The 16994-nt window shown below is 44.6% G+C and overlaps 1 protein-coding gene across 1 annotated transcript in view; it reads left to right on the forward strand.

The window, feature by feature from the left end:
* The first annotated feature begins 3217 nt into the window (after positions 1–3217).
* LOC308524029 (uncharacterized protein) overlaps positions 3218–16994 on the forward strand; it is a 124106-nt gene continuing 110329 nt past the window's right edge. The window contains exon 1 of the mRNA XM_081098166.1: positions 3218–3582. The gene's annotated coding sequence lies outside the window, so the exon portion shown is untranslated. The remainder of the gene's footprint in view (positions 3583–16994) is intronic.

Below are 16994 nucleotides of genomic sequence, written 5' to 3' on the forward strand. Positions count from 1 at the left end.
GGAAACTCATGTAATTTAATTTGGAGAAATCCTATAATTAATTAACTCATTTATTTAATGATAGATTCCTCTTTATTTATTTTTAAATAAATCTTTCTGGAACTGTTATCATACAGTTGATCTGGTCCATCTTTTATTTTTTTATTTTTTTTTAAATATATTTTATTGATTTTTTACAGAGAGGAAGGGAGAGAGATAGAGAGCTAGAAACATCGATGAGAGAGAAACATCGATCAGCTGCCTCCTGCACATCTCCTACTGGGGATGTGTCTGCAACCCAGGTACATGCCCTTGACCGGAATCGAACCTGGGACCTTTCAGTCCGTAGGCCGACGCTCTATCCACTAAGCCAAACCGGTTCCGGCATCTTTTATTTTTATGTATGCCTTTTATCCCTTAGTTTTTTTCATAACGGGGCAGGCAAAGTAAGTTTACAATTGTTCATATGGAAAATAATACAATCTATATGTATAAAAGGCTAATATGCTAAGTGTCCCTCTGACCATCCGACCGGTTGCTGTAATGTGCACTGACCACCAGGGGCAGATGCTCAATGGAGGAGCTGCTGTGATGCACACTGGCCATTTACAAAGAAATGGCACTGTGGACCTGGTGCTGACAAAGCAACACTTGGCTTCCCCCACGTGGGACACAGGCCTGCCACCACCCTGGAGCTACAGCTCACCAAATTGCAGCCAACACTGCCAAGACTCATGGTGCAAAATGCAACTCACAGCCCAGTCCAGCCCGGAAAAATGGTTGCTGTGGGCACCAGGTAATGACGTCACATAGCAACACCTGGCTTCCTCTCCCTAGCGACTAGCCTCCTTGCAGTTTCTTCAGCCCAGGAACACGACTTGCTTTATAGCCACATATAAACATTTTACACTTTAACCAAATGTCTGTGAAGCACTTTCCCTTACCTCATCTCATTTGATCCTCACAGAAGTCCTGGAGTAGGTAGATATTGGTAGAGACTTGGTAGAATCCTATTTTCTTTTAATTAGCCAGAAAATGAGACTTAGAAAGCTTAGAAACTTGACCCGACTGAAAAGAAGAAAGAAATGGTGGACCTTGAAAATGACTTCAGGTTTTCTCACTGCACAGAATATAACCAAACACTGCTGCAGTTAAATATTTTACCCTTTGTTCTCCCTGTGTGATCTACAATAATAATCTGCTTTGTGTTGATATTTATTGCTGTGTTGCTGACAATTACCTGAAAGAGAAGTTGGGGTGCTTCACTGGACTGGAAAAAGTTTAGCTAAATCATAAAGCAGGTCTAATTAAGCAAGTTTATCTATATATATATAAAAGGCTAAGTTGACTCACGCAATACATATAAAGCTCTCACTGGCGCCAATCGCACTCATGTGTTTCGATCTGTCATTGTCGATCATGAATTTGGTTGACACTTCTATTATAGAGAAAGGGCAAATAGCAATATTAAAATATTTCTTCTAATTAATTTCCTTTCAATGTGCATGAATCCGTGTACTGGTCCACTTAGTAATTAATAAGTAATAATACAAGAATAAACTGTTTCATATACTAACAACTGTAAACCCACTTTTACCCACCCCTGTATTTAATGTTCAAGGACTCTGCCTTGTTCTCATTTTCTTTTCCTTTTTAATAGCCTGTTCTTGTTTCATGTATGCATATTTTCCTTTATCTCTCTGTGATTTTTAGTGAAAAATCGACAACAACAACAACCCTGGTTTTCTTCTCCCTTTATAGCCTTGTTTTTTTCTATTTACTCTTACGACATATTTAACATTAGAATCTTTCTTCTAACATCTGGTGATTCTTGGTATCTGCCAAGTGGGGCAGAAAAAATCAGCCTAGAAGTTCTGTGTGTGTTGGATAGGACTTGTCAGCCATGGGCTTCGCTCTGGGGTGATCTTGTTTGCTCTGATCAGGAGCCCCTCCTGTCACTATCTTTTCTCTTTAGCTGGTCAGAGTCACCAGAGAAGAATCTTGTAATCTCCTCCAGCCTGCAGGGGAAGAGGGCTTGGGCAGTATTTAAATTTTCATTGGATCCTCTGGTTTTTAATGTACTTATCCTCTCCAGGGAATAAACCTTCACTGTTTTTCTGGGGTGGGGAACAGTCACCCAGATGTAATGAGTTGGGGAGGATATCTAATTGCTTCTCCAATAGACTTCCTGCTAAAGCTAGCTCTCTTTTCTGCCCTGTTTCCCAGTTTTACAGTGTAAATTAGGATTCTTTCCAGTCTTCACTATCACCAGCTTAGGAGTCTGCTTCCTTGGATCTTCTGTCAGTTACTACTGGACTTTTTAAAAATTTTTAACAAGAAGGGGAACAGTTATAACAACACTTTTTGAAGCTTGTTCAAAGGCAGCTCTTCCTCTTAATCTAACTCAGCAGCTATAGTGTAGGCCCTAAATCCTGAACCTATCACAAGGATCCCTTGGGAATCTGAGTAGGTGGTCCAGGGACCACAATTTGGGAAACTGGCTTAGACAGTGTTTTGCCAGAAATTATCAGGGTTGCTTGAATCTGGAAATTTCTCTGAAATTCCCTGTTCCCTGTAACTGGCCGTTGGTGTTAAGGCTGAGAGCACTTTTTCCCACAAACAGGGAACCTACCCAGTGGTGCTGTGGTGACTCACTTTGGGGTGTTTTTTTATGGGGCCTCATGTGTCAGGCAAACGTTTGGGATGGTAGGGCTTTCTAAAAAAGCCTTCTTGTCTGCCTGGCGGGTGTGGCTCAGTGGTTGAGCCTTGACCTCTGCACCAAGAGGTCCCGGGTTAATTCCCCATCAGGCATGTAGGTGGCAGGTGTGTTTCTCTCATGGATGCTTCTCTCTATCTCTCTCTCTTAAGTAATGAAAAAGATACATATTTTTAAAATTAAAAACCTTCCCATCTGGATGGCTCTTTCCTGGGGTTTCTTAAAATTCATGTAACCCCTTCAGGAAGCAAGGCTGTCAGGCTATGTAGTACCTGGTGACGGGCTTTTAAGAACAGTAACTAGAGACAATGAAGAAGCAGGCCGGCTTGCCCTTTGGTTCAAGGAACAGGAAATGGCCACTCAGAATTTGGAAGAACATTTTTTCGGGTCCTTGTTTGGCTCTGCACCTTAACTTTTTGTGTCCAAACAATGTTGTTCTTTCTTCGGAGGCCCTACTTTGAAAACTGGTCTGATTTAAGCACCCACACTCAATTCCGTGACCCTAGTAAGTAGGGGTCACGCACCTAGAGGCAGGGCCTGGAGTTGGGATTCAGGCAGCTCAGGTGCAGCTCTCTAAGGAGTCTTACTTAGAGCTCTTAGAGGCGCCAAATTCCTTGCAGGAAGGCCCAACCGCCCTCCTAGATCTGCCGCTTCGGGCCACAGCGGGAGGGATGGTAGTCTCAGGCCAAAGGTCGCCGGCAGAGAAGCCCACAAGGACCCCGCGCTGCGCAGCCTCGCGTCTCCAAAAGCTCAGAGTTTCGGGGCGCCTGACGGCCCCGACCGGTGCGAAGGGGGCGCTCCGCGGCCAAGTTCACCACGTCACCCGCGATCTGACCCGCTGTTCCCGCCCCGGTTCCTGGTGACGCGAGCGACACGGGCCGCCGAGGGTAAGCGCTGCGCGATCCGCGGGCGTCCTGGCACCGGCGCCGGAGCGCGAGCCGTTCCCGGGAGTCGGGGGCTCCTGGCGAGGGCTCCTCTGCGCACCCGGGGCGCAGGCCGGGCGTCTCACCCGAGCCCGGAGCCCGCCGCCCGCCCGAGGTTCACGTTCAGATAAGCGGCGGCTCTGCGGCTTCCCTTCCGCTGCTTCCCTCCGCCCGGGAGAGCTGTGGTTCTGGGGCCTCCACGTGGGCGCGGACCACGCTCCTGAGCGGCGGGGCGGGAATGCCCCAGGTCACCCGCCGCTCTGGTCCCCCCGCCTCACGTTCTGCCCTTGGCCACTTCGCACAGCCAGGCCGCGGGCCTGCCCTGACCAGTCCACTCCCGGCTGCCGGCCGGGCGAATTGCCAGCTTTCCCTTTGCTCTGCTCACCAATCCCCTTTTGGAAACACACCGGAAGGGGGAGCTTTAGGCCCCCCGCAAAGGCTTTTCTGTCCCAAAAGGGCCCCCCCCCACCCCACCCCGCGCACCTGGTTTTAATTAGCGCCCAGGGAGAAATATGGCCCGGGGCCTGAAGGATCCCCAAGAAATTCTGCCCATAGAGAGAAGGAAGAGTGCACGTGGATTGTACGTGAGCAGACGCACTCACTGTACCAGGGTTTGCAAAGACCTCGTGCTCTTCTCTACTGTAATTGTAGCTTGGAGAGGATGTAGGTGGTGTAGATGTTAGAAATGGGATACAAACAGCGGTGGAAAACGCATTAGCATGGAGGACAAGGCGATTGCCAGTTATTTACAATGTATTCTTTTCTTCCCACTTTTCATAGCAAAAAAGGAATATTAGAAAACAACCCCTGCCTGATCTGTGCTCCCACCGCGTTAATCCACGGGCACACATTCTTTTTTTAGTTTCCAAAATTGCAATTATAGGCACACGGCATTCTTATTTCAAATTCTGGAACAAGGGAGGTAAATTACATCCCAACAGAACAGAAGTCATCATTAATTCTGAGGGGAAAAAAGCCCTCCCAATTCATGAGCTGAAAGTTGAAGATTGTATCATGCTTTCAACCTACATATTCTAAAAGTTTAAAGGATAAAGGACATGAAAGGCTTTTTAAAAAGACATAGAAATATATATTCTCACACATTCTTTTCGCATCTTCATTTAAAACCAAGGACAACTTTCTTTTCAACATAGCACTTTGATCTTTCTACTCTTAAGAAAATAACTTACTCTACCTTGTACTAGAATTTTGAGGACACTATTTTTCATCAAACATTTCTTAAAACCCTAATCAGCATTTAATCAGAGGCCGAGGGTCTTGCACTTCTCTTCCTTCGGCCTGGAATTCTTTCCCCTTGTCTTTGGTTTGCAAGACCCTTATTCAGATCTCTGCTCAAATATCCATTTATCTCCCCACCCCTGGCAACAACAATATTTTATCTTCTTCCAAGCACTAGCCATACTCTGAAATTATTAATTTGATTATTGCCTGCTCTCCCACCTCAATAATATAAGGGATCTTGCTGTTTTGCCTGCCATTATATCCTAGAACCATACCTCCTACTCCCCATGTCTCTACCAGGACTGATTTTTAATAAATACTTTAAAAAAAAATTTGCAGTACAGAGTTGTAGCCTTGGGAGCTCTGGCTCAGGGAATGTGACCCTTGAGGAAATATGTTTAGTGTCCTGTTCCCCACCACTTGCCTTTTCAGAAGGGTGACTTAGGTGCAGCTGCTGTCCCTTCTTAGGGCCCCACCCACAGTGACCCAGGCCAGCCCCAGGAAGTAGACCCTGGAGGCAGCTGAGGCCTCTGGCATTTTTTTTTTTATCTGGATTTTGGACTAGAGACCGGCTGGGATTCTCCCCCAGAGGCCCCGGACTGCTGGCTGTGCAAACCCCCTGACCCTTTAGCACTTCCCAGTGCTTGGCTGCACGCATGAGGTTCCAAGGTTCCTGGTGGGAGCTGCTCATGAAAGATGCTCTGTTATTGTTGGACTCCAGGCCCAGGGAATAATTAGGGGAGTGACATGAGCTAAAGGCAAGGCCTTTCCTTGTGGGCTGGGCCACGAGGCTGCAACTGGCCTGCTCTCTGGCAAAGGCCATGGATTCCTGCGGATTCCTACGATTCCTATGTGGTTCACTTCTCCGAGGAAGCCTTGGTGAGGAAGAGGCTGGGAGTGGGGGCAGAAAGTTTGGAATTTCCCGTGGTTCCTTGGGGATTGATTGTTGTTGAGAACCACCCTGGGCAATGCCAGGTGGAGTGGCTGGGCCTGCTCGCCCTTTCCTCAAGGCCACGCAGGGCTCCCAGGGTGTTACAGGCGGCCCTAGCCAGGGCCTGCGTGTGGAGTGGGTGGAGTCGGAACAGCAGTGAAAAGAACCCAGTGTTCTGGGAGCTGTCAGTTGCCAACAAGGAAGAAGCTTTTCCTGAAGTTCTGCAGTGCCCGGCATGGTGCCTGGCACACAGTGGGTGTTTAATGAATGTTCTTTCAGATATGAAGCATGTGAATACCCTTCAAACGGTGTTTCAAGCCGGGATATGTCTGTGAGCGTAGGCTCTGGAGGCCCACTGCATGGATTCAAATCCTGGTGGCTCCGCTTACAAACTGTGAGCATGCTATGACACCTCCCTGTGCCTCACGCTACTCCTCTGTAAGAGGTGGATAATAATGTTATCGCTCCATACGGTGGTCATGGATTAGATGTAGTAAATACTGGAAAGCATTTAGAACAGAGCTTGGCATAGGAAGCCTCATGCCCAGGACACTGGGTTCTGGAACCCGGGTCAGTTTGCATTTGCTCATTTTTCAAGCTCCTATTCTAGGTCCTGTTTCGTCATGCCTCCTATTATAGCATGAAAAGTGCAATACCAACTTTGAAGAGAAGATGAGTGTGAATTTTCTACTCATGTCTGAAGGGTTGGGAAATCCTGAAATTTGTAGGAAATACTTTACACTTTCTCCTGTAAGCCTGGAGGAGGTAGAAGCCCTGTTCTATCACTGTTTCTTTTGCTACTGCTCTTGTTTAGATAAGTTTCCTTTCTAACAGACTTTTTGGGTTTTAAAACACCACGTGTGTTCTTCAACACTGTATCACCCACATTGGTCATCTCTGGGTCTGCTGCAAGCTGTTCACGTGACATTTAGGATATGACTCCAGTTTAATCAAAGGCTCCCTGACCAGAAAGTCAACCCTGTGAGTTTAAAAAATTTTATACATAATATAAAATTTACAGTTTTGACCATTTTTACATATGTATTTCAGTGGCATTAAGTACATCCACATTGTTTTGCAACCATCACCAGCATCCATCTTCAGAACTTTTTCTTCTTAAACTGAAAATCTGTATAATAATTCCTCACTCTCCCAGCCCCCAGCAGCCACCATTCTACTTTGTGTCTGTGAGTCTGACTATTTTAGGGACCCTATAATAAGTGCAATCACACAGTCATATGTCCTGTTGAATCTGGCTTATTTCACTCAGCATGATGTCTTCAAGGTTCATTCATGTTGTAGCACGTGTTAGAATTTCCTTCCTTTTTAAGGCTGAATAATACTCCATGGTACATACCATGTTTGTTTCTCCATTCATCTGGCTATAAACATTTGAGTTGTTTCCACATCCCTGTATTCTTGACTAAATTCTCTAAATACTGCGTGTATGGAGCTTCCTTCTGTACAAGTTGGAGATGCCTTTTGGGTTTTATTTAATTACATATCCTGTATAATAAAAGGCTAATATGCAAATAGACCAAATTGCCGAATGACTGGTCACTGTGATGCACACTGATCACCAGGGGGCAGACGCTCATCCCAGGAGGTGGTCAGTACGCTCCCACGGGGGGAAGCCGAGCTTCTGGCTGGCGAGCACAGCAGTGTGGCGGGAGCCTCTCCCGCCTCCTCGGCAGCACTAAGGATGTCTGACTCCCCATGGGTAGCGGGCCCAAGCCATCAGCCAGACATCCCCCAAGGGCTCCCGGACTGTGAGAGGGCACAGGCTGGGCTGAGGGACCTCCCCACCCTGAGTGCATGAATTTTGTGCACTGGGCCTCTAGTGTGTTGATAATAGAAAATTGCAAGCCATCTCACTAAATTAAGATAGGAAATTGGGCTCATCAAATTTTAGAGAAAAAAAATGCTTTTAAATCCCAATTTTAGGTGGGCTTGGATAGCAGCAGTTCTGTACTTGATGGGGGTGTGTTGGGCGGGGGAGGGGAATAGTGTTGGTCCCAGGAACTAACTAGTGATTCCTGGGAGAAGAAAATCCCTTTTAGTTTGGGAAGGGAGCAAGGCTTACTTAGCAGTTAGCAGTTCAGTGATGGGCCAACCCCCAGTGCTTTCCTAGACCTTTGCAATGCCTCAAACATTTGTAAAGACATTGGAAAAGTCAATAGGTTGGATGGAAATCCAGACCCAGACACCAGGGGAAGTGCCGCTTAGGAGGCTGATGTTGGTTCTCAGCTTTGAGTTGGAAAGATTAGAATGGGGGGACATGGGAACCATTAGAGTCCTGAGCTCAGCCTGATTTCCCACACTATCCTTTTATCCTTCCCAGAAGACTTTGCTTGAGGGAAAACAAAATAATTTTGATTGAGCTATTTGGTTGGAATAATTTCAAAGCTAATTTAATGAGGTTGTTTTCCCATTGCCAGCTCACAGGGAACCAGCTTTATCATTTGAATCTACTGGTGCCACACATTAGATTCATGGAGGTGCCATATGATATTTTAAATTTTTGAGGGAAACACAACTATATTGGCCATCTCTGGGGTACCCAAGAACTACTAGCTCTAGGTGTGACGTGTTCATGATTTCAACATTAGATTATGCTACATCCCTTTCATATCATTGGGAAGCTGGGGTTTTGGTGGTAGCTTTGATGAAAATCAGTGTGGAGTAGGAAGTGAGGGGAGCAGTGTACAATCTGATTCCAAAGTTTAAGACGTTGTATAATACCCAATAGTTATACATAGTCCATTAATAAGTAATTGTGATTATTTAAGTAAAAGAATATATATAGTTTTTCAATTTATGTATATATATTTTTCAAATTGTTAGGACACAATACTTATTAAGTTGTTTGGATTTCACTACTTAACAAATGGAACTATTAGGAGTTTCTTTCTTCCTAAAGGTGCAATTAAAAATTACCGAGACACTAAGGGCACCATGTGCCAAGAGAGTTTGGGAATCTTTTTTTAATCTATCAGAAATTTCCCAAAATTGTGTGTTTACATCAGACACGGAGTTGAGATTACAAGAAAAATAAAGTAGACACTTTGCTTTGAGATTTTCTAAAGTAAATTGCTTTATTTTTTCTGATCATAAAATTAATACGTATTGGTAATTTTTAAAAATCCAGAAAGGTGCAAAATAGAAAATAAAAACCTCCATATTTCAACTGTCTATACCCCTCACCCGCTGGAGATAATAGCTACTAACTTTTGGTGGATACTCTTCCATACTTTTTTGGGTTTTGGGGTTTATATTTAAGAATACTAGGTATTTTATAAAAATTAATCATACAAATTTTATTATTTATTGCTTTTTAAAATTCACTAGATTACAACCATTTTTCCATGTTAACATGGAAATATATATATATCTAACCATACATAATGCATACTGTACTTCAAACAGACTTATAAATGCACTTTCAAGGGAGAAAAGCCTCTGAATTCTAGAACCTTCATTACTAACTGTAGATGATGCCACTGTTAGAGTAGCTCAATGGTGCCTCCTTGTGGCTTCATGAGATATTTAACATTTTTCTTCAAATACTTGTGTGTAAGGCCTTGTATTCTGACATTGAGGACACAAAGATGAATTAAATAAGATTAGGAGCTCACAGTCTGTAAGAGAAGATTCAGTGTATAATTAAATAATGATTAAAGGAAATAAGTTATGAGGGAACATCAGAGTTAAAATCTCATAGGAGGAAGAGGCTAGTCCACATGGGAAGATTAAAGACTTCATAGCATGTTCACAATAGTAGCAGCAATGTCAATGGTACAGATAATATTTATTGAATGCTATGTACCAGAAGCTTCTCTTTGCATTTTTTAAAAATAGAAACAATGGATTTTATCTTATCTAGGCCTTTAAACAGGGGTAGGATTTCTGCTTAGAGGGGTGATGAGAGGTGGAATGAAGGCAGGAGGTAGTCCTCCAGGTAGGGTGACTGCAAGAGGAAAAGCAGAGGAGTCTGTACAGAGAGGAGTGGGCCTTGAAGATTGCTTGGAGTGAAGTGGGAAGTGACTTTAGAAAGAAGAAAGTGACTTGAATCCCAGGCTAAAGAAAGTGACCCTAATTCTGTTCACAGGTAATGGGCACCAATGATTCAAGGCTTTTCTTTTTTTTAAAATCAGGGGAGTAATTTTATCAGAGTTGGACTTTTGGAAAATTACCTTTTCAGCAGTGTGAATCATGAGAGACTCAAGGTGGAGGGGCCAGTTAAGCGGTTCCTGCAATCATCCGGGCGAGATGTAGTGGAATGCTGCTCTGAAGAGGTGCGCCAGCAGATGGAGGGGAGGGACTGAACCTGGTTCGGAAGCCATTATGACAGGATCTCTTCCTTAAGTTTCACATTTTTGTTGTCTTGTAAAGCCACAGTAACGTTTGGTGAACTTTGAATAGAAGTCTTCATACCCAATGGGCTTAGTCTACATGAACTAAAGAAACTGATTCACCAGCCAGTGTTCACATGCTGACTTTACCCCTCGCCCCCAAGAAACTAGAGCAGTGGTTCTCCACCTTCCTAATGCCGCGACCCTCTAATACAGCTCCTCATGGTGTGGTGACCCCCAATTCCATTGTTTCAAATTGAACATAATGAAAGCATAGTGATTAATCACAAAAACAATATGTAATTATGTATGTGTTTTCCGATGGTCTTAGGCGACCCCTGTGAAAGGGTCGTTTGACCCCCAAAGGGGTTGCGACCCACAGGTTGAGAACCTCTGAACTAGAGGGACACATTATTCAGCCTCTGATCTCGTAATTTTGACAGAGCCCAGATCCTCTAAGTTTGTGGTGGTGACCTGGTGTTTGGAGAATGGTGTTACAGTTTATTTCTTTTTCCAATGGATATAAAACCAGAGGGAACTTGCTGAGCCTGAGCAAATAGGATTTGGATTTGACCTGAGGAACTGACTCTAAGGATGGGGAATAACTGGAACTGCACCATCAAGGGGGCTGCAGCACACAGTTTTGTGGCCATTTACAAAGACGAGACAGTTAATTGAGGTGATTGGAGTTTACTTTCGTCTTCCAAAGTAATCAGTTTTTAAATTTAATTTATAAATGCTTAAAAAATAAATTCTGCCTCGATATTGTAAGTATCAAGAGCAGTGATTCTCAAAGCAAGGGCACCAGTTCATTGGTGATCCAATGGGATCTTCATGATGGGCTCAAGCCTGTCCCCTAAATATATAGGGTGTTATTTTATAATAAAAAGGTAAGGTACATAAGTTCTTATTTATTACCACTGACTTCCCCATGCCTATGTCCCTACATAGTTTGAGGGTCACCAATGTGGAGAGAAGTGATTATATTGATCGCTCTTTGTGCATTTCCCCAGTAGCTTGTGAACTTCTATGCACTTCCTGGGTCCTTTTCAATATGTTTCCTTGAGAAACTATCTTGAGTTACATCACATTTTAAAGGTAAGTTGAATGGGGAAAGTTGTGTGCAGTGTTTCTAGGACATCTAGGACCTAAAATTAAAAAATACCCCCGTGGCCCTTTTCACTGAATGTTAGAGAATATGCTCCAGCTCATGGTCAAAGAGGTGTGACTGAATATAATATATAATGTACTATGATGCAGTTCTTGAATTTGTGGATCACTAATTAGCATGCTTGAGCTATTTTCAACTTTGCTGGAATCATAATTCAAAACTGACTTGTCATTAGTACACAGCAGCATCATATTTCAAATCCTATCAGATGATAGTTATGTACTTTATCACTTTTTAACCATTTAAATTACACTCCTGTTAATAGGATCTATGTTTTAATGTCAACAGGCGGATTGGCGGATTGCATGGTTCATGTCTAGTTGAGTTTTTATGGCTAATTGGGCACATATGTACTAAACTAACCCCTCTATTTAGAAGTGAAGGGTTTCACTAAAAATGAGCATATTTTTATTATAGGCAGCTTAGTTTCATCTGCTTAAGTAGTTTTTTAAACATGAAGCATTTTTCAGTACCACTGTATCGTGATGTGTTAACTGTATTTTTAAAATGCAGATTTCTTTCACTAGCTTAATGGGAATTCACAGAAATCATAGCCTTTTGATTAAAGCCAATATGTTTCAGTGCCAGACATTCTGAAGGATCCCAGTGAACCAAGAAAGAACACATTTCTGCACTGGAAGTGAGCATAGGGGGCCCTTCAGAAGCCCGACAAGAATGCCTGATGGAAGGATTGGAAACAGGAAAAAGAACATCAGAGCAATTTTCAGAATAGCTTAAATAATGTGCTTAGTGAAATAATTTTCTACACCAAAGGATGGTTTGATTGAAAAATCGTGACTCCTGCTTAGTTTTAATACTATAACATCTATATCTAACTTCGATCCATTTGAACTAAAAAAGAGAGCCCGGGATGGCTATATTTTTCAAACCTGAATCTGGTACAAGTGACTACATTTTCAGAGCTAGTTCAAGTGGGCTGACAAGCCAAATTTGGAAGACAAGGGAACAGAGTATTTGAAACAGAAAGGATCCTTGAGAATCCGGAATGTACAGTCGCTGTAACGGCAGCTGTAAGGAAATCACAGTTTTGTCCAACAGAAAGAGCCTGGGACCAGAAGCCAGGTGACTTACATTTTAATCCCTGTCCTGCACTTAACTAGCTGTGGCACTAGACAAGTCACTTAACCTTGCCATGTTTCTGTTTTCTCAGTTGTAAAACAGTGATTATGTCTACCGTAACCATCTTAGTGTTGTTGTGAGAATCCTAATGAACTATTGAGAAATAATGCTACAGCATTACTTATGTAAATGGGATTATTTCTGTGGTTTTGAATAACCATGGCCAAACAGAAATTTGCCATTGCCTCGCTCAAGTGTTTAACACCTGCCGGGGTAAGGAAAGGCTTGGTAGACAGTGCTGAATGGATGCATGAATGAATGGATGGATGGATGGACAGATGGATGGACGGATGGATGAATGAATGAATGAATCAGTGAATGAATTAATCTATTTGTTCTGGTTTTATTTTCTCCCTCAGAGACTCGGGCCAAAAAAAGAAAAGTAAATGTGTGGTTTGGGATTCTTTAGAGTTTTACACAGGTGCACTATGCTGGTACCCATCCAAGTCTGGCCACATGTATACAACACAAATATAGTCTGGCAGACATCTAGTATTACACATGTACGGGATGTTTGGTGGGATATTTTTCTATGAGATTGGGTTTGGCAACTAGAGCCCTAGTTGCAAATGCAACATTTTAAAGAAAGTTAGTGACAGTTGTGCCCCTACCCCCGACAGGGGGTCTATTTGGTCCTCCTGCCTCCAGTCTTTGACCCAGCCTCCTATCTCAGCCTGGAGACCGTTTCTGGAGGTTATGGGGGAAGGTGGAGGGTGTGGGGGGAAGTCTCCTATGCTGTAGCCTTTGGAGGAACAATGCTCATGATTTTCTTCCCTTTCCACGAGGAAGAAACAGAGGATGGGGGCAATTCCTTCAACAAAGTAAATGCGGGGTGAAATCATGCAAGTAAGAAGGGAAAACCTGCTTTATAGGTACCCCTATGGACATGTGCTTGGGCAGCAGGCCTGCAAATTTGGCCCCTGGCCTATTGAAGCAGACAAGAGGACTGGAGAGGGATGATGGCAGGATGCTGAGAGGGGCTGGCTTGGGGGCAGCTTGCACTGGTGGTTGGGGCAAGGATGCCCAAGTTCATTGTGGTCACGTGCACAGTGCGGTCTGGGACTCCCTTGCTGGTTCTCCCACCCTGGAGGCTGGCCCACTGGGTGAGGAAGCTGTCTGCAGTCACATGTCCAGCTCCAGCCTGCCCTGCAGGGGAGGGAGGTGATGAGATTTAAATGGAGTCGCAGGGACATTTTAAACCGAATACCTAGCACTCAGTGACTCAGAGGTGTTGGGACTTGCTTGAGATTCACTATTCCAGTTGGGAAGGAAGACCTGGCAGCACACAGTACAAAGCAGTGATTAGAAGACAGAATGCAAAGAAAACACAACTGTTTCAGGTTTGTATGGCAGTGAGCAGAAAAGACCTTGAAGGTAATTCCTCTAGGTTAGTAGGTTTCCAATGACGTTCCATGAAGTAGTGAGTGGGGGTACCACAGAGGTTGCTCAGGACGCCCTGGGAGAGGGATAAAGACGGGTTAAGGGGGGTACAGAGGAGGCTAAAGATGCTGAAAAGGTGGGACTTCTGCCCACCTCCCACCTTGGCTAGGAAAAGTTTGCTTTTATCTGCTTTATGTATCATGCTTCATTGTAAGATTACTTTTGTCTAGAAGGTTCCCCAGTTAGGAAAAAAAGACTTCCTTATAATCCACGTGCCACCCCCCGCCCCCCACCCCCTGCCCTGTATTTCTGAGAAAAATTAACTGAAGTTCAGGTTGGGGAAGTGACAACCCCTAGGCCAAAGAGCCTTGAGAGACAGAGTCAGGACAACAGGCCATTTAGTCCGGCACCCAAACTGAACGGTAAGAGTTATCCTCATGAATTCAAGGTGCATTCATTAAGCAGCTACTAGATGGAGTCGTGTAGTAGGGTTTTTCCCCTCTCTCTTCTTCTTCTTTCTAAAAGATTAAGGCAGTTATTGCATCCATTTGGTGCCTTTACTGCCGGAAAAATAACAGCCACCAGGGGCTTTCTTGGGTTACCTCGGTAAGAGATCTCTGCAAGTCAAACACTATTAACTTTAATGAAGCAGCTTTGATGGTGGGGAAGAGACAGCTGACACCACATTTCCCTGACAATAAACCACTCTGACAGATAAAAAACAAACAGGCTCAAGATAACATATAGCATTTCGGAGAACAGGGCCAATAGCGACCGTAGACGGATGTGATCCGGGCTTTCCTCTAAAGCTGTGTCCCTCCATCTGTTGTGGACACTCCTGAAAGGCAGGGCAGGATGATCTAATCGGGCTTTTACAGAAGCCTTGGCCTGGGTTCCTATTAGGATGTCCTGGGAGGAGATTTTAAATAAACTTAGTACTCTCCAGGGCTTTTTTCTGAAGAGCCTCTTTGCTCTGTTTTAGCCATTGCATCTGAGCGCTGATGGTTTGTTTATCTAGTTCTAGCAACTCGGGTTGATACACTACTCCACGTTCCCAGTCCTGGGGTGACCCACCCATGATGTTGTGTCCATGGCACGCACTTTCGGCCTCCAGAAACGAACCAATGGCCAGTGATCCTTACACACGGAGCTGCCAGGGCTTACTCCGTTGCGGTGACACTAAGTTTGGTGCGAATGCCTGTTGGGGGCAACAAAGAGGAAGTAATTTGGAGCTCTGACATGATTTGACCATTCATCATTGAACCCAGATTTCAGTGAGACCGTGATGAGTGACAATTATTAGTTAAAAATTTTTTATTTTATTTTATTTCAGTTCCCTCACCAGGCTGTGTCACTGAACAAAATGCCCTAGATTGTGTCCTTTCATTGGGGGGCGGGGGGGGGGGGTGGCTACTTTTATGTGTACAGTGGAGGAGGGATCATTATCATTGTACTTTTAAATTTTAAGTCATTTTCTACATGAGTTTTTTCATTTGATCTTCGAAACCTCTCTAGGGAAGACTTTTAATAGCTCTACTGATTTGCCCTGAATCAGGCAGCAAACTTGAGAGGCAGCATTGGATAATGGAATAAACCACTTCAAGGTTTATTCTATTTTAAGGAAAGCTCTTAGATGTGTGTGTGTGTGTGTGTGTGTGTGTGTGGTGTGGTGGGGGTGGGATGTGTGTGTGTGTGTGTGTGTGTGGTGTGGTGGGGGTGGGATGTGTGTGTGTGTGTGTGTGTGTGTGTTTGGTGTGGTGGGGGTGGGATGTGTGTGTGTGTGTGTATGTGTGGTGTGGTGGGGGTGGGATGTGTGTGTGTGTGTGTGTGTGTGTGTGTTTGGTGTGGTGGGGGTGGGATGTGTGTGTGTGTGTGTGTGTTTGGTGTGGTGGGGGTGGGATGTGTGTGTGTGTGTGTGTGGTGTGGTGGGGGTGGGATGTGTGTGTGTGTGTGTATGTGTGTGTGTGTGTGTGGTGTGGTGGGGGTGGGATGTGTGTGTGTGTGTGTATGTGTGTGTGTGTGTGTGTGTGTGGTGTGGTGGGGGTGGGATGTGTGTGTGTGTGTGTGTGTGTGTGTGTGTGTGGTGTGGTGGGGGTGGGATGTGTGTGTGGTGGGTAGGGACTAGAATGCAGAAGAGCTGCCCTGAATCACTTAGTGAAACCCACTGGTAATTACAGAGCTTTGGTGTAAATGCCATGCTCTTTTCTCAGGAGTATCTTTCCTCTACTAAGACAATGGACAAGTTACCCAAGTACCCCCTTTCATAACGGTCATAATTATTGTAGAGTAAGTACCCTCTATGTTATGTACGTATGCAAACACATAATTATATCGTTAGCATTCACACCAGCCCTAGAGATACTCTTAATACCTTATTGACACGCAGCTTCTGAACCTGTGCCTGTCCTAATGTGCCGAATTACCTTGGGTGTGGGTGTGAACATGCGGTCAAAGGTGAACAACAGGAGGGAAAGTCTTTGGTGGGAAAGCAGGCTAATTCAACAAGAATTACCTCCTCACTGCCTTCCAGCCCCTCAGTGATTCCATGAGGTGGTTACCCTGTGCTCACCTTTCAACAGGTTAGCAAACGGAAACTCAGAGCAGTCCTGCAGAGGCTGTCGGAATGAAATTTTAAATTATACCTGGCCTGGGACTCGAACTCAAAGTTTGAAAGGAAGAGAAAATTGCCATTGCCCCTTCCCACACCCTTAGCTGGGATCAGATTTCTCTGTGATAGACACGCTGGGAGCACATGGGTTTATGAGGACCCTGACTGGGGGGCTGGGTGATGATGACTGGTTATTAGCTTGCCCTGGTGTTTAGTCCCCAGCAGAGGACAGGAGTGGTGAAAGGACGCGGAGCCCCCAAAACACACTCCCTTGTGTCCCAGCATGAGAATGCCTCTCAGAGGCCAGAGCGGCTGGGTGTTGTGGGAGCTGTATATGGGAGCCCAGGACTGAGTCGCCCTGTTCTCTGCATCACAGCAGCCCTGGGGATGCTGTTGACTCTGGCTGCTCCGGGCTAACAGGCCAACAGATGACAGAGAGTTTTAAAGGAGGGCTGCAAATAAAGGATGCATTAGCCCCGAGTTGATTTTCCTGATTTCCTAGCTTTTCTCACCCATATTTATATGCAGATGAAATCACAGTAAAATGAGCAT

Source organism: Myotis nattereri (assembly GCF_964212035.1).
Source record: "Myotis nattereri genome assembly, chromosome: 9".
Classification (NCBI taxonomy): Eukaryota; Metazoa; Chordata; class Mammalia; order Chiroptera; family Vespertilionidae; genus Myotis; species Myotis nattereri.